General features: G+C 43.9%; 1 protein-coding gene across 7 annotated transcripts in view; it reads left to right on the top strand.

Moving 5' to 3' along the window:
• Nucleotides 1-24046, top strand: part of C4_1H8orf88 (chromosome 4_1 C8orf88 homolog) — a 736309-nt gene that overhangs the window by 188455 nt on the left and 523808 nt on the right. For all 7 annotated transcript variants that reach the window (XM_086967013.1, XM_086967010.1, XM_086967012.1 and 4 more), the window contains exon 2: nt 9491-9576. The gene's annotated coding sequence lies outside the window, so the exon portion shown is untranslated. The remainder of the gene's footprint in view (nt 1-9490; nt 9577-24046) is intronic.

The raw sequence follows: 24046 nt of genomic DNA, 5'->3' as shown, positions 1-24046 counted from the left end.
TAGATTCAGGGGCATCAGCTATGCTGGTGCTCCTGGATCTATCCGCTGCCTTTGATACAGTGGATCATAGCAGACTGTTGATTCGGCTTAAGGACATCGGCCTGGGAGACAAAGCACTCAAATGGCTACACTCCTACCTCTCAGATCGGTCCCAGAAAGTGGCCCTGGGCCCCTTTTCTTCTGGACCTAAAGGCCTCTGGTGTGGTGTCCCGCAGGGGTCGGCACTCAGCCCTCTGCTGTTCAATGTCTATCTGGCCCCGCTTTTCACCCTGATTGCTAAATGGGGGGTCAAAGCAATATCATATGCGGATGACACTCAATTGGTCTTCCCCTATACAGACACGTCAGAGGCAGCTTTCAGTAAAATCAGGGGCTGTCTTCGAGACGTGGCCAAATGGATGAACACTAATAAACTCAAAATGAATGCGAGTAAAACAGAGGTGTTATTCTTTGGAAATCACAAACACCCCCCGCCGGACCTATGGTGGCCAACGGAAATGGGCCCTGCCCCATCTCCCGGAACACATGCAAAAAATCTAGGAGTAAGATGGGATGAGAATCTGTCCTTCCTGCCGCATATACAACAGCTCACTGCTGGCTGCCTGCACAAACTCAGAAATTTGCGTAAATTTCTGCCCCTGCTACCAGTCGAATGTCGAAAAACGATTGTTCACGCAACAATCACATCCCGACTTGATTATTCAAATGGCCTCTTTCTTGGTCTGCCCAAATATGCAGTGCAACGCTTACAAATCGTGCAGAACGCGGCTGCGAGATTGATAAAAAATGCCCCTTTTAGGCAGCATATCTCTCTGCATCTGCACGAGCTACATTGGTTGCCAGTGGCAAGCCGAATTAAGTTCAAGGTGCTTACCTTGGCTTTCAGAGCGCTAAAAGGCACGTGTCCCAATTATCTAAAACTTCGACTTCCCCGCTACAACCAAAATCGAGAGCTGCGCTCAAACTCATTGCTCAAGCTAACTGTCCCACGCGTGAGGAAAGCTAGACTTGGAGGCAGGTCCTTTTCGGCCGGCACGGCGAAACTTTGGAATACCTTGCCCCCTGCCATCCAATCTGCCACGACGGAAGCTAGCTTTAGGAAGCTCTTAAAAACTTGGCTCTTTGTGCAATAATCCTTATCTTCCTCCTGACTATTCGCTTTTTCTGCAGGACTCACTAGCGCCGGGACACCTCACCTGAGGTAGCTGTTCGCGCTCTACAAGCATCTGTATTATTATTATTATTATGTAACCATTCTGAAAAGTTATTAGGACCTTGATATTTATTCATCCTGTGGCCCACGTGGACTAACTTACAAAGTAAATGATTAAAATCGAGGTAGCCTTATGGAACACAAGTCAAACCACTCTCTCCCATTACCACTTCACATCATTGGGAGCTGGATGTAGTTTTATGTGGTGAATGTTCCATTTGGAGCTCACTGTGTTAGGAATTCAAACAGCATTTTGTGTCCTAGATGGAGGAGGAGGACAAGACGTTAAGATGGATAAAGGAAGGAGGATGGAAGCATAGTGAAAATGTACACGAGAAGACGTGTGAAATATGATGAAGGCAGTGAGCGTTCCAAGTGAATGAGTGACATTTGAATAGGCTGTATTCGTGGGACCAGTGAAAGGTGGATTGTAAAGATATCCCAATATCTTTTTAGGATTTTTAGGGGCGTAAATGCAATGGAGACTAAAGATGGAGAAGAGTGGGCACTTAAGTTAGTCTTGATATTCTAGATGGAAGAGAAAAGTGAATGACAATGTGTGAGCAATTGGGTTGGTGGATGAGTGGGTATGAGCCCTTCTGGAGCAACACCGACAATCCTTGTCAGAGTAAATAGTAATAAGGCACTAAAGTAACCTGTGCTTCGCCCTCTGGTAGCTTGGCACAGAGCAGTCTGGCCTGGATCCCACTGGAGGTGTTTACTCGTTACAACGCATTTTTTACAACGCACTACTGTTACAACGCATCCATTACAACGCGGATACTGTTACAACTCATGTTTTTACAACGCATTTTTTTACAACGCAGGTACCTTTACAACGCATACCATTACAACGTAAGTATTGGTAAGTATATAGTTATATTTTAAATGTTATATGTTTGGGGTTAAGGGGTATTTTTAGGGGTTAGGGTCAGTTTTGGGTTTTAGGGTAAAGGGGTATTTTTAGGGTTCAGGGTCAGTTTTGGGTTTTAGGGTAAAGGGGTATTTTTAGGGTTCAGGGTCAGTTTTGGGTTTTAGGGTAAAGGGGTATTTTTAGGGTTCAGGGTCAGTTTTGGGTTTTAGGGTAAAGGGGTATTTTTAGGGTTCAGGGTCAGTTTTGGGTTTTAGGGTAAAGGGGTATTTTTAGGGTTCAGGGTCAGTTTTGGGTTTTAGGGTAAAGGGGTATTTTTAGGGTTCAGGGTCAGTTTTGGGTTTTAGGGTAAAGGGGTATTTTTAGGGTTCAGGGTCAGTTTTGGGTTTAGGGTAAAGGGGTATTTTTAGGGTTCAGGGTCAGTTTTGGGTTTTAGGGTAAAGGGGTATTTTTAGGGTTCAGGGTCAGTTTTGGGTTTTTGGGTAAAGGGGTATTTTTAGGGTTCAGGGTCAGTTTTGGGTTTTTGGGTAAAGGGGTATTTTTAGGGTTCAGGGTCAGTTTTGGGTTTTTGGGTAAAGGGGTATTTTTAGGGTTCAGGGTCAGTTTTGGGTTTTTGGGTAAAGGGGTATTTTTAGGGTTCAGGGTCAGTTTTGGGTTTTAGGGTAAAGGGGTATTTTTAGGGTTCAGGGTCAGTTTTGGGTTTTAGGGTAAAGGGGTATTTTTAGGGTTCAGGGTCAGTTTTGGGTTTTAGGGTAAAGGGGTATTTTTAGGGTTCAGGGTCAGTTTTGGGTTTTTGGGTAAAGGGGTATTTTTAGGGTTCAGGGTCAGTTTTGGGTTTTTGGGTAAAGGGGTATTTTTAGGGTTCAGGGTCAGTTTTGGGTTTTTGGGTAAAGGGGTATTTTTAGGGTTCAGGGTCAGTTTTGGGTTTTTGGGTAAAGGGGTATTTTTAGGGTTCAGGGTCAGTTTTGGGTTTTTGGGTAAAGGGGTATTTTTAGGGTTCAGGGTCAGTTTTGGGTTTTAGGGTAAAGGGGTATTTTTAGGGTTCAGGGTCAGTTTTGGGTTTTAGGGTAAAGGGGTATTTTTAGGGTTCAGGGTCAGTTTTGGGTTTTAGGGTAAAGGGGTATTTTTAGGGTTCAGGGTCAGTTTTGGGTTTTTGGGTAAAGGGGTATTTTTAGGGTTCAGGGTCAGTTTTGGGTTTTTGGGTAAAGGGGTATTTTTAGGGTTCAGGGTCAGTCTTGGGTTTTAGGGTAAAGGGGTATTTTTAGGGTTCAGGGTCAGTTTTGGGTTTTTGGGTAAAGGGGTATTTTTAGGGTTCAGGGTCAGTTTTGGGTTTTTGGGGTACAGGGTAAAAATAAATTATATTTAATTTTAATTTAAATTATTTAATAGCAAATAAATTAAATTAAATTAATTTGCATTATTTTTGGGGTTTAGGGTCAGTTTTGAGTTTTTGGGGTACAGGGGTACAGGGTAAAAATAAAGTAACATTAATTTAAATTTAAATTAATTTACGGAAATTAAATTATTTAAAATTATATTAAATTATACTTTTAAAATTAAGTTACTATTATATTATTCTTATTTATATATACTTACCAATACTTACGTTGTAATGGTCTGCGTTGTAAAGGTACCTGCGTTGTAAAAAAATGCGTTGTAAATACATGCGTTGTTACATGACCCGCGTTGTAAAAACCGCGTTGTAACAGTATGCGGAGTAAAAGTCCGCGTTGTAACATCATATATCCCCCACTGGAATGTAGTAAAACAGTTACACAGGCCCTGCTTATCAGCAAATTAGATTATGGCAATGCTCAGTTCGTAAGCATGGCAGACTACCTCTTTGCACGCCTACAGGTGCTACAAAACGCTGCAGCCAAACTGGTGTGCAATAAAAGCAGACTGAGTTCAGCATCGATGTGCATGAAACATCTCCATTGATTGCCTATGCACCAAAGAGCAGTGTTTAAGCTACTTAGTCATGCACATAAGGCACTGCACTGTAGTGGACCAAGAATTTTCCAGAATAAAAATTAATACTACGTTCACACGAGTTGCCTACGGTCACTCCATCACGCACAGGCCTTGACAAAGCGTATAAGGAAAGTGAGGGCAGAAGGACGTTTATTCTCATATCTGGCAGCAAAGAAGTGGAACAAACTACCTCTAGGCCTTAGGGCAGACTGTTTAGTTTTTGCGAAAAAACTTAAAACGTATCTTTTTCCCAACTTCTGACATTACAGATCCATTACTCCCGCTGGCATCTGTACGATGGATTCTTGCTACCTAGCGCAGTGATATCTTAAGAGATGATTGTTCGCGCTCTATAAATAAATGAATACATTTGTAATAATAATAATAACAACTCCAAGGCAATGTGTAAAGTATTTAGGCAGCACTAAGCAAGTAATAAAGTGAAAACACAAGACAAGGAAAACTCCACACCAAGTTGAAAAAATAAAAATGTAATAAATGATTTGTTACAAAAACAATAAAATTCCAATATACAGAACTGGAGATATACAATTTTAAAGATTTATTTAAAGGAGTGGTAAAAAGTGAAAAGCGTCAACAAAGAATATCTGGTCACACTTGACTGGGACAAAGTCGCAAGTTCAGGTCAACTGTGATGGAACGCAGACTGGGCATAGGGAGCAACGTCCTTCAGACTGAAGCCGGAATACCGCTGTGCCTTTACAGCGCCGGGAAAAGAATAAACACGTCTTTAGTACTCCTTCATGCAGCACGCAAGTCTTGGCTTAGGGGGCGCATTAGTGGATTAGTGTTGGATTTCAAGCCGAAGACCTTCCCTACTATTGTGCATACTTGAGTTGGAATAGTAAATTAACCTATTCCAAAATCCAACGCCACCCCTAAAGCAAATAGTTATACTGACTTGCGTGCTGAAATAATGCATCCTAAACGCTCATTCGTTCTAATGACGGCGCTGTGAAGGTACAGCGTGATTCCGGCTTGCGGAATACCGTCACACATTTGGGCATAGGCCCAAGTTTGATTTGTTGAGGTTTGTACCTTATGTCCTTGGTCTGCATGCTGTTGCTTTGTGAGGCTTCGCGTTGTTGTGCATTTGTTCTGATAAGCTGTGCAGTGAGGCATTGCGTTGCTCAGCATCGGTTCCGATTAAGCTTGCAGCTGTGTGGCCAAGCTTTGCGGGACTCTGATTTGGATTTGGTGGAACCTTCAGTTAGGCCAGGCAGAACACTCTCTGATCCCAACCATGGGCCCGGGACCAGGTAGGCACCACTCAGGAACTCTCTCAAATAGAGGCCAGCACAGCTCAGGCAGGTCCTGTTACAGATCCAGTGCAGCAGGTCAGCTTGGCAGTTGCAGGGAGGCCCCAGGAGATTATTGTGCCCCTGTAGCTCAGAACAAGAGGTCAGTCAGCTGACCCTTGGAGTCATTCAGCCTGGGATGAGGGAGACCGTTCAGTCTTCCTTCTCAGCAGGCAGGACAAGCCTCAAGCAGCAGGTCATCGTTTTGTAGTATCAACAAGTCCAGAAGTGTCCTGAAGAGTGAGTCTGAGGGTCGCTTTTTGTACCTTTGTGTTCACTTTGACGTGGGTGACGCTTCTGGAGTTTCCCTCTACTGAGGTATCTGGAATCTCTGGCGTCCCAATCTGTCTAGGGGGAAAACAGGCTTGTGTGAAATCCTTTGTGTGTGTGAGCTAGGCCAGTGCGCTTGAAGTGAAAGTGCAGTCAATAGTATCTCTGCCCCCTCCTTCTATTCTGCCAGAGAGATGGCCCATTCTGTCAACAACCTTACCCTCTATTGTGATGCTGTCTGGGAGGAATACAAAATGGCCAAATGCCAACCACACCTAGCCGTTTGACCCAGGACCCCTCTGTGGGCACCAAATGGTCAGGATCAGAAAATGCCAACTTACTGGCATTTTCAGAATTGTGACACAAAATTTGACTTTACTATTAAAGAGTTTTTTTTAAATAAAATTCCTCAGATGCCAAGCACGACTTTCATCTCTGCTCCCAATCAACATGTAGCACGTGTTAAACATAATAAAGAAACCCAAAGTTATACCATGGGAGAGGTAGGCCTTGCAATCAAGAAAAACGAATGTGGGAGTTTTTCATTACCAGGACATGTAAAACTGAAAAGTGCATTACCAACTTTTTAAATACAACACAGCCTTCCCTATCTTCTGTTTAGAGTCTACCCTAGGGGTGGCTTTTATTCAGAGCCACTGGAATAATGGAATTGTGCTGCTGTGGCGTTTTTTCGAATAATAATGGTTTTGCTGCATTTGGCACACATTCAGTCGTCTGCTGCATAGTCTGCAGATTTTAACAAAAATGTTGCTAGCTCAAAAGGTTCAAAAGTTACTGAAAACACAGCAACACTCTTATTGCTGTGCAGTGAAAACCCTTTGCAATGGTTTTCTTGTTACCTTTCAGTTGCGCCGCATAATTGGCCATTTCTTGCTGCATAATTTAGATAGCAAAAAACACAGTTGATGGACAGAATGCAGAACAATGTCTTACATTCACCCCAGTACAAAGATCTGGGCCTAAATCCATCGTTTTTTTGCACTCCACACCACCCTAGGTCAGACAATGGCTATATGCAAATCAGCCTTGACCCTGTGCCTCATGGGAACAGTCCTGCCCAAACTACCAAGCCATGTCTTTCCTAGACCGAATCAAGTATCCAAGGACCGGTTTCTGGCTATCTGCCTTCTTCAGCCTGGATAGCTTGACTAAAGTGATGTGGAGAGCCTGGGACTTGCGTCTGAGCATACAGAGCCCACTGGGGTGAAAATTGCAAAAAACACGGTTGATGGACAGAATGCAGAACAATGTCTAACATTCACCAAAGTACAAAGATCTGGGCCTAAATCCATCGTTTTTTTGCACTCCGCACCACCCTAGGTCAGACAATGGCTATATGCAAATCAGCCTTGACCCTGTGCCGCATGGGAACAGTCCAGCCCAAACTACCAAGCCATGTTTTTCCTAGACCGGAATCAAGCATCCAAGGACCGGTTTCTGGCGATCAGCCTTCTTCAGCCTGGATAGCTTGACTCCAGTGATGTGGAGAGCCTGGGACTCACGTCTGAGCATACCCAGCCCACTCAGGGTGAAAATCGCAAAAAACACAGTTGATGGACAGAATGCAGAACAATGTCTTACATTCACCCCAGTACAAAGATCTGGGCCTAAATCCATCGTTTTTTTGCACTCCACACCACCCTAGGTCAGACAATGGCTATATGCAAATCAGCCTTGACCCTGTGCCTCATGGGAACAGTCCTCCCGAACTACCAAGCCATGTCTTTCCTAGACCGGAATCAAGCATCCAAGGACTGGTTTCTTGCTATCAGCCTTCTTCAGCCTGGATAGCTTGACTCCAGTGATGTGGAGAGCCTGGGACTCACGTCTGAGCATACCCAGCCCACTCTGGGTGAAAATTGAAAAAACACAGTTGATGGTCAGAATGCAGAACAATGTCTTACATTCACCCCAGTACAAAGATCTGGGCCTAAATCCATCGGTTTTTTGCACTCCACACCACCCTAGGCCACCCCCTTTTGTACCGCATAATTTAGATAACCCTGCCACATAATTTGGCCTTCCCCTACTGCATAATTCTAGTGACCCTGCCTGTATGCATTTAAAAGGAAGGTTTAGGCCTGGAAAAGGGTTTAATTTGTCAGTTTGAAGTGGCAATTTAATTTGCTCATATAGGATACAATGGCAGCTGCATGGCAATTTTAAAAAGTCTACTTAAGTAGGTGACCTAATACGTGCTGTAGGTCCACTAGTACCATTTAATTTACAGGCCCTGGGTACACGTGATACCAATTTATTAGGGTCTTCTAAGTCAATTGAATGTCCCACTTGGGTGAAAGCCAATTTTACCATGTTTGCAGGAGGGAGCACAGGCACCTTATCGCTGGTTAGCAGTGGTAAAGTGCCCTGAGTCATAAAGCAAAAAAAAGAATTCAGCAAAAAATAGGAGGGGGGGGGGGGCAAAACGTTTGTGCGAAGGGGAAACGGCCTCTACAACGAAGCCGTTTCCACGAAATCCTTTACCACGCATGCTTTACAACGCATGCGTGGTTACAACGAGAGGCTTTACCACGCATACCTTTACTACAAAATACGTAGTAAAGGCATGTGTGGTAAATGAAAAAAAAGGGGGGGGGGGTTTGGGGGGTCTCCCCCATAAAAAAATAAAGTGTTGGGATAAAAAGGGGGGCTGGGGGGGGGGTCTCCCCCCCCAAAAAAAAACTTACCTGAAAAGCCGAAGTGAAGACGAAGCTGAAGCAATCGACGTCGTTAGAGAGGAAACGGAAAGTAACTTCCGCTTCCTCTCAACGACGTACGACCAACGTAAACAAAGAAGAAGGAGAGAAGGCGAGTTAAAAGGTAAGGGGCATTTTAGTAAAATAAAAATATATATATATAAAGGGTTAAGGGCAGGGGTAAATATAAGGAGTGGAGGCAAGGGGCATTTAAGGGGAGAGTTTTAACCTTTATCAAGAGTATGCCCTCACCATGCATACATTTACAACGAAAAACGATGTGAATGTATGCGTGGTGAGGGTATATTCGAGGTAAAGGTTAAGCGTGGAAAACGAATTCCGTTGTAACGCATGCGTGGTAAAGGCATGCGTTGCAACGGAATTCGTTGTAACGTCATACATTCGTGCGAAGACCACCCTAAGGCTGGCATGTCTAATGCAATGTAATTAGTGATGATGCCTGGTTTGAAAGGAGGACACGAATGGGAAGGGAACGGAAGATGATGATTAATGTCCGAAGAGACGTTTGTATTGGAAATATTATGCTGTGGACGTGAGAACTGGCGGGTGCAGTTTTGTGCAAGGGATAGCCTGCTGACCATTCTAGGTATGTTTACGATTCTGCCCAGTTTCTCTGAGGAGTCTGTCGTGTTCCATTGTCTCCTGTGGAATGCTCCCTGGCTGGGTTCTTTGGAATGTGGAGCCCTGCATCTTTTGATATTGTCAGTTGTCACTTGCTCTAGTTCGCACTGGCTGTGGAGAGGTATGAGGCTGTGGTGTGAAAGCTCCTTTACCGTCTACATCTACAGTAAGTGCTTCCGGTACTCCTCACCTCACTTTATGCTTTTCTGACATCTTACATCGCCATCAATGCAGATAGATTTCATTGTACTATAGACTCTCCTTCATAGCGTTTTGCCTGTGTTCCGGTAGCTGCGCCTTTCTCTGGCTCAGTGCTTGGACGCCTTTTTGTCATGCAGCCGATGACATGGAGAGCACCGATAGACTGCTGAGGGTGTTTGTAAGGGCAGCCTGGGTTCGCACCATTACAAGGTGTCCCTAATCGCCATCTAAATTAGCTTTATTTGCATGACTTTCTGATATGATCAATCGTTCTTTTTCACAGATTGCTTATCACAACGGTAGTGGTTTGGTGAATGGCAGCAAAGGAAAGGAGGACACACGCAGGATCTGGAAAAAAGAAAAAATAAGGTATACTTTTTGTTATAACATCCTCTGCTTCGATTTGTCGCTTCCAAGAATTCTACCCTACAGACTCGACGCTGTTTACCGCCTAGACTTAGAATCACGCCCCCCCTTTTTAAGGAAGAGATAATCTGTTCCTGTCTTTAATTATCGCTTGAATTCGTTTTTTGAATCGCACAATGTGGTGAATATTTTCTTCAGTGTTAAAGAGTAATATTGATGCAAATTGAATATTTATCTAGTTTCTAATAGTCTTGTTTAACTGCTTTTTTATTAATTTAAACCACCTTTTCGGCAACAACAACGAACTGATTGATGTAAGATGTGCTGTCATTGAACTGTCGATGTGTGTTGGGATAACATTCTGCCAGATAAGGAAACACTGGTGTTTAGAGTCACCAGAGCTCTGGGACTATAACCATATGATGATGGCTTCTGTGACATCATAAGCATGCTGTCTTGCTTTATGATGTCATCAAAACTCAGCAGGCAATTCTGTCCTTTTTATTCAGTGTTGGATGTTTTCTTAGACATAGTAAAACTGAAGTAGCTGTATCCCTGCAACTCTGCCTTCGGATTGCTTTACACAAAGTTTTGCTCTGAAGATGGTTTCGTTCTGAAAGTTTCTTGGACATCTTCTCTCCTTTCCCGGTTGAACAAAGGTAGTAAGTACGTTTATGTTCACAACCAGGCGCTTCAGGGATCTTGCTTTTGGGCGGTTTTGGTTGTGGACCGTGGTTGTTGGACCAAATCTTGTGCTAGCACAGAAGTTGATCAGTTTCCTAATGGTATCGCTGTCAACTGGGAGCTACACCAATGGACTTCTAGACCTCCCCCGTTAAGTTTAATACAATTCTGTAAGTGTCTAAAGTTAGGAGTAATGAGCACAGCCAGTGTGAAGTCATTTATGCCATACAGAGTGGCATTTTTAGGTGATCTACTTTTCTGAGCCACTGTATTGTTTTGTCTACTGCCACAATGCTACTGGGGCAACAGTGAATATTTGAGGTACATAGTGATCGTGTATCTGAGTGGTTGATGATCGAAATTGAACATACCTTTTCACAGAAATAGGATTAACGGAATTGTGCAATCTAACGTTTTTACTGTGAAGAAAACTTCACTCGCATGGTGGATTTCAGCAGTTGTGAATTTATAGTTGGGTGTGGTAACAAATGTTTGAGGGTAGGCAATCGTTCCGAGGTTGTGGACCACCCACAAAGTCATATATTTAGGGGTACTCGCACAACGCTTGCATAGATCTTGTTTGGGAAAAGTGCCCAGGTTACTTTCTCATGGGAAAGTAATTCATTTCCAGCAAGAACTTCGGAATTGAAGATGCTGTTCTTTGTTCATGCCAAGGAATCAAAATAACACTAGAGAATATAAAAGGCTACATATTCTGGTAGAAATCATTCACATTAGTCAGGAGCCTGTGGGGAGTCGTTTTTATATTTGCATCGTAGCGCCTGAGTTTAATGGTGTCCATATAGATTTAGTCAGGGCTTCCTCCTCTTACCAGTTGTAACTGTCCTGACCCTTCCACTCAGTGCACACGCAGTCCGACCTCCTAGTACATCATCGGTCAGACTCAACACTGCAGATAACATCCTTACACATACGGGAATAGTGAGCCACTGGCTAATGCACCACTCTCTTTCTTGCTAAGCAAAGAATGCATGCCTCTTGATTGAGTGGATTAGTCATTTTGTGAAGTGATTTCTTTTTTTTCCTTCTAAATTGTCTGTGATATTCCTCTGCCCATTTCCTTTATTGTAGGGAATAAGAATATCGAAAAGCATCTAGTTCTTGTTATCTTCCTTGTATTTGTATTCATTTGTATTAGAATGCTTGTTTGAGTTAGAAAATTTAGAATGTTGGTGAAGGCAATTGTCTTCATTGCTGCCAACCCTATTAGTCTCAACCTCTTTTGTGGTGTAACTTGTCCTTATTATACTCAGTTGGACGCGTGTTTTTTTGTGTTTTAAGTTTTCCTTTGAGAAATGCTTCTGTCTCCATAATTTACATGCACTTCCTAGAGTGAGCACGGATTAAGTTAGGAAAGCTGCAGTTTCTGATGTTTGGGACTTTCCAGGACGGTTACTTGTCAGTTTTTTCCCATCATTAAAATGTTTGGCACATAGGAATGTGCATAGAAGCAATATTCGCTCCAAGCGAAGGGGGAATCAGGAGCATCTAAACAACTTGGAAAGAGGGACTTTATCATATGAATCTCGAACTCTAAGTAGGATTCTTTAAGAGGCTAGTGGCTCAGTGCCATTTTGCCTCTGTGGCCAGTGACGCCTTTTTGCTTAGGTAAGCATGGGAGAAAATTGAGACCATGAATTATTTATATAGAAATTTCTGAAACATAATGCTACAAAATGGGGCTGTTTAATTGCCTGTTGGGTGAGTCTTTTCAATTGAGTACCATTTGGACATGGACACAAAAGCTATGTATAAACAGTTAATGCTTATGACATGTATTCGAGCGGATCCCTATATAACTGGAAAGATGCACAGTGCACGTCCTGTCAATGCAGTGCCAACCTTCTCTTTAGCGAGTCCTGACGGAATTGGCATTTGCTGCATTGACTTAGTAAGGAAATCTTCCTAGAAGTAGTATTTCAGCTGGTAAATGCACTTGTATAATTGGGGCAATATCTATCATCTACACCAACTGTATTTGTGTATCGAGGAAGTATACGTGAAGGGCAGCTTCATAAGTCGTTATAGGTTTTCTTTTTCTCTTGGCCATGATGTATGTTTGTTGATCCTTTTAGTTATTTGTTTTAGTTTCTTTGGAAAGCAATGACATGTGATGGATTGCCACTTTATATAGTCTCTAATAGTGAAAACGTTAATGTATCATCGTACTTTTAACCATGCTACCCTACTACATCGTTTGAAGGGCATGGGAGTCTCGGGCGCGGCCTTGGCATGGCTTGCTTCCTTCCTGGACAAACGCTTCTTCCAGTTGTTTGAGGGCGAGGCTGTATCCACCAAACAGCCACTCAAGTGTGGGGTTCCTCAGGGCTCTGCCCTGAGCCCCACACTTTTTAACATCTACATGAGGCCCCTAGCGGAGATAGTTCATCCATTTGGCGTCCCTATTGTCACCTACGCAGACGACACTCAGTTGGTGGTCTCATTAGACCACTCTGAGGGGTTGTCTAGCACGCTGAGCTCATGCTTAGAAGCAGTGGCTAAATGGATGAAATCCTCCTGCCTCAGATTGAACGGAGAGAAGACGGAGGCCATGTTACTAGGCAACCCTCCACCTACCAGTCTGGCCTCCTTCTGGCCCACATGCTTAGGCCCCCCCCCCCCCCCCCCCCCCCCCCCCAAATCTGAGATAAAAAGCCTGGGAGTCTGGCTGGATAGATCACTGGATTTTACTGTTCAGGCCACCAAAACCGCATCCATCTGTTTTGGGCTGATGAGAATGCTCCGGAAGGTGCTCCCCTTGCTTCCATTCCAGGCCCTGATACTCTCACGCCTGGACTATGGTAATGCTCTCTATCTGGGAACCCCGGTGGCAGCGATCAATAAACTCCAGGTCACCCAAAACTGCTCGGCCCGGCTGCTTTTTCAAATTCCTCGCTGGCAGTCGGCCAAAAATGCCTTAAAGTTACATTGGCTCCCTGTGGCACCAAGGGTACAATTTAAGGCTATGTGTCTTGTTCAAAAAGCAATTCGCAGAACTGGTCCAGCCATAATGCACCCTTTAGCTACCCCTTACCTTCCCCTCAGAGCTCTGCGCTCAAGTTCACTGTAACTAGCCACCACAACCAAAATATACGAGGCTCGCTGGGGGGGCGGCTCATTCTCACACAATGCTGCGAGAATATGGAATTCTCTTCCGCTTATCCTCAGAGAAAACAACAACCGGATGGCATTTAGGAGGCTTCTAAAGACTCACCTGTTCAGTAATGCCTGTTGATCATCCTAGTTGGCCGCCTGGATTTCAGTCAAAAGCGCTGCGAGGCCTACGGGTAGTCTGTGCGCTTTATAAATGTAATTTTTCATTTCATTTCATTTCATTACTTAGTAACATTTTATCAATGATACAATTTCTGAAGTTGTAGATTCCCTGGTCATAAAATGCGGGAGTTCAGATCTGAAATTCAAAGCCGGGGATACAAACCACATACAAAGAGGCTCAGTCCATTCACGGATGAAGTATAGTCTTATTTGATTTCTTGGACAGTGTTGAGAGGATATGCCCCTGAACGAGACCTACAGATGACGTTGTAACCAATGTATTAAGATGTACATATAGAAGATTCCATCCTCTGCTTTTCACATCCGTACTAATGTTGCCTATGTCCTTTTATCCAGCAAGCCTGAATGTTAGCATATGGCCCACTGGTTTACTTTTTCCTTTCCACATGAGAAAGCTATTTTGATATTTTTCTGCTGTTTTGCTTAGTTTCTCAATACATGTTTCTGGTTCTAAAATTCCAGCATTTCAGATACCATAATATTATGAGGAATTTCATCAGGTCATTGTTGTCCCTTAGATTTGCTTTACTCTTTCCCTATGTTTACCTCTGACATGCACTGAGGACTGATGACCAGTTGATAGCCACTTGTGCTCTATTTTTACAACGCAAACTTGACGCAAAGGCAATCGAGCCCTTTACATCAGCACCATCTGCGTTACAGATGGACACATTCATTTTGTTAGGCACAGGGAGATTAAGTGATGTGCCCAGAATCTTAGGATATTGAGCATCCCTGCCGAGACTCGAACCCGGTTCCCCAGATTCGATAATTATGATGTTACCCGTGGAGTACAAATTACAGTGGTCTTAGCTGACTTGAGTCAACAGGCTGATTCTGAGAGTGTCATCGTAAACTTTTTCCATATAGGTTAGCTTTTGAGGAACAGCTCAGTGCCAATTTAAATGTGTTCTACGTAACCATAGGCACCAACTGCATCTCACTTAAAATTCATGTTAGGAGAGTTATCTTGGTTTTGTGTTAGATAGCAATACCTCTTAGGTCACAGATCAAAACGATAACTTTACATGTTCTTATGCATAATGTTTCTATAAAAAAACCTTACGCTTCACAGCAAACACTGCTTCTTGTCTGGGCTATAGTATAGAAAGTCTATTTTTAGGGCTTCTTGAATTCTTAGGCGTCATTGTACGCCTAAAAATATCCTGACACAAGACCTATGCAAGGGTGACCTTGGAGAAAACCTATCTACATGCATCTTACTGACCATCATTGGCTCCTTGTAGGCAGAATCATTTTATTCATATGCTTTTGCCACTGAGAAGTACTTGATCTCTTTTTTACAATCTACTTTTAATGGAACACTGCTTCCTGCTCTCTCTGGTCTACTGAGTGTCTTCTTCCATCCATCCATCCTACCGTCTGCGATGCATATAAGGGCGGTGAATATTTTTCCTACCTCACTCCAGGCTTGCAATAGCCTTTCACTTCTACATGTGAATAGGGTTAACTTGAACTTCAAATTGGACAAGAGTGAGAAAACTGTTATTAATAGTGCTCCAAGACAAAGTCTCTTTAAAAAAAAAAAAATTGGAGGAGAAACTGCGATCCTGTTATCCAGTTTGACAGCATAAAAGCTTTAAAAAACACCTGAATAGAGGTCAGAAAAAATAATTTGATCTCCAATCAAAATGTTATAATAAATAGATTGTCCACAAATGTGGGTACTGTATTCTCAGCGCATTGATAAAGCACTTCATTGATAACGAACAAATGTGCAGAGAAAATCAAGGAAAGGTTTGGACCTTGTACAGGCAAGTGTTAGAAATGCTATCTTGTAGGCTATCCCACAAACTCCTGGTCATGATGCCTTTATATCAGTGCTTACTTTAAGCCGAAGCTTTCCGGTGCTGAGCACTGGTACTTAATTGGTTTCCTTTCCGGTGCTCTGCACCTTAACTGTCAACACCACACTAAGGGCAGACTACCACAAGGTGGCGCTGCTCATGTAATTTGGAGATGAGCAGTTTCACAGTTGTTTAGGCAAACCATATACATTAAAAAATTACTTATACCTGCCTCCCCAGCCATTCCTTTAGCTTTCGGGACCTGGAATAATGTGAACTGTCGCATTTACATGCGAGAGAGATGGTTAGTAGTTGTTTTGGCAGCGAAAACCAGGGCGATGGGTGGTGCAAGCTACAGTGGCCTCCTGGTCCGAGCCCTGGCACTTAATATTTTACAAATTAAGCACTGCTTTATATTATTCTCGATATATTGATATACATAAACATTTTTGTTTATCTTCTTAGAGTAAAGACTGCTCAAAAGTTTGAAATAAATAAATGTATCATATTTTTCAAGATAGTACTCTGAACGTACTCTATAAGGAAGTGGTTGTGTATGCTGTCCAGATTCAAAATTACCACCCAGAAAGATAATCGTTGCACAGAATATCAGTTGCATTTTTTGAAGTATTAGCAAAGACGCACAATGGTGACAAAAACGTCCAATAACTGAACAGATTCATTTCCATATTTAGAAATGTGAAAAATGATACATTGCTTTATATATAATTTAAAACCTGAAGTTGCGTCATGGGCCACAATAGCAATATTATCACAGAATATATTATGATTAACAAGATGTTATAAACGGGAGGTAATTCAAGAATTCTTCAGAGTCAATCATACCTTTTTGGGTGGATGTGAAGCTCATCAATTCACCGGATTCCTGTACGTTTTGTAAGATAGTAAAATCTTTACACTGAACCCTCACCCACTCAATTCCTTGGAGTCCTGAGGACATCTTCACCTTGACTCTGTATTCCATCTTCACCATGATTTTCATTCACATAATGTCCAACCTGTCGTATGTTGTTTTGCAGGGAATTTAACTGGTGTCCTGGCTGATTTTTATTTTACTTTCTGCTGGACTTATGCTGCAGTAACCCAAGTCGTACACACTACTGCGATTGCCTGTGTTGTGAAATTCAATAGGATTATGTGTGAATTAATTTGTGTTGTAGGTGAACATTACATTGTATCTCATTTATAGTGGCCTACCTACTCATGGAACCCCTATGTCACTTTTTATGGTTTTCATAGTAGCCTCTAGCCAGTATGCCTAGATAGGTTAATCTTTCACATTTCTATATCCTTTGAAGGCAAAAAGAGGGGTTTCCAGCTTAACAGCACCAGCTGATGGGATGTGCTTATGTTTCTTTATTCTCTTTCACGAAGGATTAAAGATGGGGCCCTAAGCGAACTTATCCTGTGACGTGCACCTCTGTTTAAGAGTTGGGAGTGCTGGTGATTTAAAGAAACCTGCCTTTGTATAGCTTGTGAAGTCTTTTTTGGTCAAGCTCTATTTCTCAACTTGGTGACCAAAGTTTGGCTTCCTGGACTTGGTCCTTTTTTTTTTGCTCACAGCTGTGTTGTATTCTAAGAGTTTTATCTTTAAAATAAATTACACCAAACAACCCTACAATTATGGTCTAATAGAACAAACTTGTTTTGATGTGAGATTACATTTTTCATTATATTTAATTAGACCAGTTTTTACTATAGCATTTGGCACAGTTGGAACTGATTTTCTTGGTGATTGACTGTTCTTTAACATTTACTCTCAAAAACACTCATGTTGCTAAAGTAATTTGGTGGGTGGAATCTTTGCTAGTGTTACCTTACACTTTGGAGCCAACACGATCTGTCTGCGTTGCACAAACTGCTTGAAACATGGCTGTGTACCATTGCTGCATCTTTTTATTCTATCCACTCTGGTCTATGTCCCTGTAGCTCATTGCCTTTGGTACCTGGACACTTCTTGTGGTTGCTGTTACACTCTCCCAAATCCTGTCCATTTCTAAGTATTGTCTTGTGACTGTGTTAGACCTGACAGTCTTTGGGTGGTCTTGACCCAACTTTTTGCCTGCCTCCCTCCTTCCATTTTCTGACCTCGTTGTTGCTGGTTTTAGGACTCTGCATACCTAACCACTGCTGGCCAGTGCTAAAGTGCTTATGTTCCCCCCCCCACGCATGGTAATATTGACTTAACCCCAAGTGGCATATTTAATTTACTTATAAGATCGTAGTAAAGTGCACTACCCATGCCTAGGCCCTGTAAATTAAATGCTGCTAGTGAGTCTGCAGCAATCATTGTGTATCCCACTTAAGTAGCCTTCTAACCATGGCTTAGACCTGCCACTGCAGAGACTGTATGTGCAGTTTTACACTACCACTTTGACCTGGCCTAAACCTTTCCTTTTTATACATATGTCCTACCTAAGGGAGGCCTTTTATGAACCAAGGGGCAGGGTATCATGTATTTAAAAGACAGAACATGTACTTTTAATTTTTACATATCTTGGTAGTGAAAAACTCCCAATTTAGTTTTTCATAATTGTAAGGCCTAGCTATCCCATAGGATAACATTGGGATTGCCACATCACATCTTTTAAGTGTAATCCCCAATTGTGAATAGATAGACTTTTCAAGTTTAGGGTCACTGAACTCACAATTTAAAACACAACTTATAGTGAAGTGGGATTTTAAATTACAGTTCCGTAAATGCCACTTTTAGAAAGTTGAAACTATGGAGTAAGGTCCTTGTGAGGCATGGGGTAGGCTGGACCTTAATATATCAATACTACAACTAAAATTACCCACAATTATTTCTAAAGAAAGCTTAATACAAGGAACAAACCCAAACTACTTCAGTTTGACCTGGCATTTTATTTATACCCATCTATTTTTAGGTTCTTTTAAGTATATTTTTCTATTTCAAGCAAATATAAAGCTGTACATTCAAATAATTACATCAATATACAATGCTATTTACATACATATATTGCATTCCCAAAAATTATATCAAATTAAAAAAACATCATACATCTCAAAAAGACAATACATCATACATAGAAAACATACATTTTTGTTTTTATCTCTATATTAAATACATCTATATCCAAAAAGGAAAGGACAAAGTCAAAAAACGGGAGGGAACACAATCGTCAAAAAACAATTACATCTTACACTAGCGAATGCTAGTTTACACTATGAATGTTATTATTTTGCTACCGTGGAAGCGTATTTAATCCTAAAATTTAATAGTACAGTGACAGGGCTTAATAGCCTGTCTGAATTATCGAGAGTTTAAAATGCAGCGCCGTAAACGGGGTCTGCTCAAATATGTATGAATATCATCTCACACAACAAGCAATATAAACTACACTTACTGGAAATTCCTAATAATACGTCTCGAAACGACGTGTTCCATAATGCCCTGCTTCAGCAAGAGGAGATTTAAGGCGCAGTTCACTAAGATGGCCGCAGCTTCAGTTGATGGTGATTTGGTCTACGTGGGAGGTCGAGTAAAAGGTATTCCGCCATTTTGCCCCCGCGTATACAAACTCATTCGAAATTCATTCCCCTTTGATTATGTCTTGATGGACCAACCTCCTGGGGGATGGGGAGGAGTTAGGCACAGACTCATGCTTACACCTGAATAGGCTGTGTCCTGTTTTCTCACACAGGGTTGCATTCCCCTCCTGGAGTGAGTCTGGAGCCCGGGCAGGAAGAGGACCTCCGTGCACTTTAACAGTTTCTTTGAAGTCTCCCTCACTTCAAAGGCACAACTGGGCATAAGTACTGGATCTCTGACACCACAACTTCTGGACCTGTGAAGACCCTGTCGGGAAGAACTGCTGTGCTGCTGAAAGGACTGCCACTCTTCTGGACTGCTGCTTTGCTGGACTCCTGCCTTTGCTGAGCTGTCTTGCTGCCTGTTGTTCTCTTGCCTGGGTTAGAAGGTCTGGACGTGTATCACTTGAACCCAGTGTGACCCCCAAGGGCTTGCTGGCTTGCCTCTTATTCTAAGTCTCAGGGACATCAAAGACTTCAACCCATCCTGCTAAAGAACCTTGACTTCGCTTGCTGCATGTCTTGCACTACCAAGTGGTGCAAACCCAGTCCTGGGCCCTTGGAAGTGGGTATAAAGGGCTGCTACCACCAGAATCCTCGCCTCCTCAGCAAAACTGGTTCACCTTTGCCTTGGGGTTGGTCGGAACCGTTACATTCCCGTTGAAGCATGGAAGGAAGTCGGGGTATCGCATCCAGAACCAGCGCATCCCCTCCGGAATTGATGCATCGCCTGCTATGGGAGCAGGAGCCATGCACCGCCTTTGGAACCAAAGCATCGCTGCCATTGCATGTAGAATCCCTATGCTTCTCGCCCACTGCATGGCTCGACACTAATGCATCCCTTCGTCTTCACTTCACTTCATCTTCGTCGACGCAAGCCCGGATGGATGTACTGTTGTTCAGGGGGCTAAGTAGTTCTGTGTATCTGGCCCGCACTCCATTGCTGTCTGTGTGAACTTTTGACTTTGCCCCTGACCGGCGCGACCAGATATCCCACTTATATCCTTATTGCTTGTAAGTGCCATTTAAAAATTCAAGTCTCGACCTCTACTTGAGGTAGTATGTCGTTTGGTCTCGTTTTATTTGTAAAATCGTAATATAGTTTACAAACCTGTTGTGGAGTCCTTTTGTGATGTTTTCACTTTTATTGTTTGAAGTGTTGCACACATTTTTTACACATCGCCTCTTAAATTAAGCCTGATTGCTCTGTGCCAAGCTACCAGAGTCTGAGCACAGGATAATTTAGAGTGTGTTGTGACTTACACTGACTAGAATTGTGGTTCCTGCTTGGACGAGTGCATACCTCTGCCAACCAGAAACCCAGTTTCTGACTGTCTTCTATTAATAACGTTTTCAAAGTTTACCTATTTAGTGTCCACACACCCCAATCTGAAAATTTATGTTAAATAGTTACATTAATTCTAGAGTAATGAGACATGTAACATGTTATTCTTTAGCTAAGCCTAATTATTGTTTTGAGCTGGGGAAAGGCTAATTAACTTGTTTAGATACCATCTGCTACCCTCAAGCTTCAAAGGCTTGCTTGACTACGAGGGTGGGTTTGTGAGACTTGGAGAGGGGAGCCTTACCAGCACTACCTGAAACTGCAGATGATTAGTAAAAAGAGTCATACCCATTGCCTTAGCTTGCTCGGCTCAGCTCTGCTTTGGTTTTCTCCCCACCTGCCACAGTAGGACCCTGACTCTTTACCAGAATGGTAAAAAATGCCTTTGTAGTTCATTGGAGTTGGTACCAGGTGCGGGATTTACCAGTTCCAGCAGGATGCAACATTTCAAGAGAAGCTTTAGTTCTTAGAGTTTACATGATGCCCAACTTAAATGTTTGTGCCAGAAGTCAAATCTCACTAATCAGGAAATGTTTGAGGTACTGCGAAAGAGGGAAAAGGAAAGATGTTAGGCTTTATCTCCTTAACAACAGATTTGCATTTTCTCCCACCCCTTGTCCACCCAACCCCAGTTGAAGTTTGAAAAGAAATAATACACACTTTGTCATAATATTTGTGTTATCTGCTGGTAAAAGTACAAAGATGTTTGTCTTAGCCACCTATTTTGACTTGCAGTCTCCTCGGTTTTTTCCAAAGTTGGGAACAACAAGCTATCTTTAAGGCCATTCGGTACTTGCTTTGCTGCAACCTTTCTCGTAATTCCAGAGGTACTTGGAGCTGAAAAGCACTGTTATAGGAAAAGCACTATTGGATAACTCTTTAAGTGATCTGGATGAATTTTGTGCACTCGCTGCAGGTCTTACAGTTTCTCATGTATGTGGGAATGTTGACATTTTGTTAAACATTACACTATCTGAAAGAGACTGTCTTTATAGATTCCTTACCTTAGAATTACCCCCAAGCGTCAGACTTGATCCGGAGAATGATTTTCTTAGCATTACCCCTGAACACCGGTAGGTGGGGTCGGTCGACTCCGCATCCATTGTCGGTGTCATGGTCGCCGGGATGACATTGGGGTGTCTACTTAGAAGCCGCCCATGCACACTGATGTCAGTTCTTTCTTATTCCGCGCCGGCCCGCGCAGATCCAGAGAGAGAGTGCCCCTTAGTCGTTTTTTGACTAAACTTTTTCGACTTTTTTATTCATCTTTTTTGTCTTTGACTCCTGGTGCACGAGGGATGTCCCAACGTCCGACCGGTTTCAGGTCCTGTGACTCCTGTCACAAGCTGATGTCAGTCATCGATCTGCACCTCGTGTGCCTCTGGTGTCTGGACCATGATCACGACCCGAAGTTGTGCTCCAACTGCCGGGTCTTCAGCCCAAAGTCTTTGCAGGAGAGGTCCTGAAAGCTTTTGGAGGCCTGGCAGACAGCTCCGCATTGTTTGCGGTCCCGGTTGAGAGGAAGGTTGCTGAACCGGTTGCGGAGACACCACCACTCGTCCTCTAAGTCTTTGCACTTTTCGGGTAAGTTGAAGCACAAGAAGAAGGCGAAAAGCATTGTCGCCTTCTCCCCATCCGTCGGCCGGCGCGATGCGGGACCTGAAGCGTTGTCGCCCTACGGCTCTGTGTTCGGAGCCCGCTTGGACGGCTCTGCCCTTCCCTCCCTTTCCCTAACTAACATCCTGACAAAGGTGCTTTAACTGGCTGCGTCCTCTTCGGAGCCCCTGCTGCCTTTTAATGAAGCCCTCACAGACATCCTTCTGGGCACTTGGTCCAAGTCCAACACAGGGGCTCCTGTGGACAGGATGATTGCCCGACGCCACTTCCCGGCTCCAGGCGACCCATTTATTCTTCTCCCAACACCGAACCCTGAGAACTTGGTGGTACATGCTTCATCCTCTAAAGGCGTGTTCCCTACTGCTCCCCCAGATTGGGAATCCAAGAAGCTGGACCACCTTGAGAAGATGATGTTTTCTTCTGCCAGATTAGGTCTGCGGTCAGTGAACACTGCATGCCTCTTGGGCAGTTCTACACGTACGGTGTCGGATACGGTTGGGCAAGTGCTGCCACAGTGCCCGGCGGAGGCCCAGGCCACGCTCGCCCGCCCAGTTGCTGAGGGTTGAGACCCACCTAAGTTCACCATCAGGTGTGGGCTGGATACCGCCTACGCTCTGGGCAGAACGGTTTCCACTTCGGTAGCCCTGCAGCGCTACGCCTGGTTGAGGACGTCTGGTTTTTCGGGGGATGTCCAAACCACACTTTTGGACATGCCCTTTGATGGCTGTCTCCTGTTTGGTGATGAGGCGGACTCAGCGCTCGAGCGCTTCAAGGATTCTAAGGCTATGGTCAGATTCTTGGGCCTCTCAGCAACCTCTCGCCCCATGCAGTCTGCCTTTCGCCCCTTTCGGGACTACAGAAGAAGTGCCTCATCACGTTGGACTCTATTGAGCCATGCAAGGTAACCTGTCCATGCTTGGCCGCGGACGTGGGACTCATCGACACAGGTCTGGGGGCCAGCGGGTGGGCCAGTCCACCCATACCCCCACTGCAGCAGCCTTCAAACTTTCCTAGTCTGACCTTTCTGGGCCACCAGAGGCCAGTGGGCGGACGGATTGGCCATCATCTCCTCCATTGGCAAAACATCACGTCGGACAGGTGGGTTTTGCATAGTCCGAAGGGGCTACTCCCAACATGCCACCATCACTCTCGCATGTCGGAGGATCACTTGGCCCTTCTCTGCCAGAAAGTTATGGCTCTCTTAGCCAAGGGAGCTATCGAACAGGACCCTGTGCCTGAAGTAGGTTGTGGTTGCTACTCCCACTACTTTCTGGTACCCAAGAAGGACAAAGGCCTGCATCCTATCTTAGACCTCAGGGCATTGAACCGCTTCATCTGGAAGGAGAAGTTCAAAATGTTAACCTTGGCTCAGGTCTTGTCTGCCCTCGACCCCAGAAACTGGATGGTAGCCTTGGACTTTCAGAACACTTATTTTCACATCCCCGTCCTGCCAGCCCACAGGCGTTACCTACGGTTCACAGTACATGAGCATTTTCAGTTTACAGAGTTCCCCTTTGACCTCACCAGCACAACTCGGGTGTTCAAAAAAGTGATGGCTGTGGTTGCAGCTCATCTGCGCACATCAGGAGTTCCAGTCTTCCCCATCTCGATGACTGGTTGTTGATGGAGGGCTCGCCCCAGGCTGTAATCTCTCACCTCCAGACTGTGGCGGACCTCCTGCATTCGCTAGGGTTTACTAGCAACGTGCAGACTTGTTAACTCATTCCCTCTCAGAAGCTCCTTTTCATTGGAGCAGTCCTGGATACAGTGCAGTTTCGGCCCCATTCTCCTGAGCCCTAAGTACGGGATATTTAGGCTATGATACAGATGTTTCAGCCTCTGTCCCGTATTTCAGTGAGAATGGCCCTGAGGCTGCTGGGATTCATGGCCTCCTGCATCCTGCTGATGGATAATGCCAGATGGCATATGCGGGCTCTGCAGTGGGACCTGAAGTTCCAGTGGACGCAGCATCAGGGAAGTCTTTCCAATGTCGTCCAGATCTCGGAGGGGCTGCACGCTAGTTGAGGTGGTAGCTCACGAGCCAGGAATGGGTCAACGGCAGAGCCCTCTCCCTTCCCCAACCAAAGTTCATGATGGTGATAGATGTATCACTCCTGGGATGACACAG

The sequence above is a fragment of the Lissotriton vulgaris genome, chromosome 4_1 (assembly GCF_964263255.1).
Source record: "Lissotriton vulgaris chromosome 4_1, aLisVul1.2, whole genome shotgun sequence".
NCBI lineage: Eukaryota > Metazoa > Chordata > Amphibia > Caudata > Salamandridae > Lissotriton > Lissotriton vulgaris.
The sequence above is the reverse complement of the archived record's forward strand: the minus strand, read 5'-3'. Positions and strand labels throughout refer to the sequence as shown.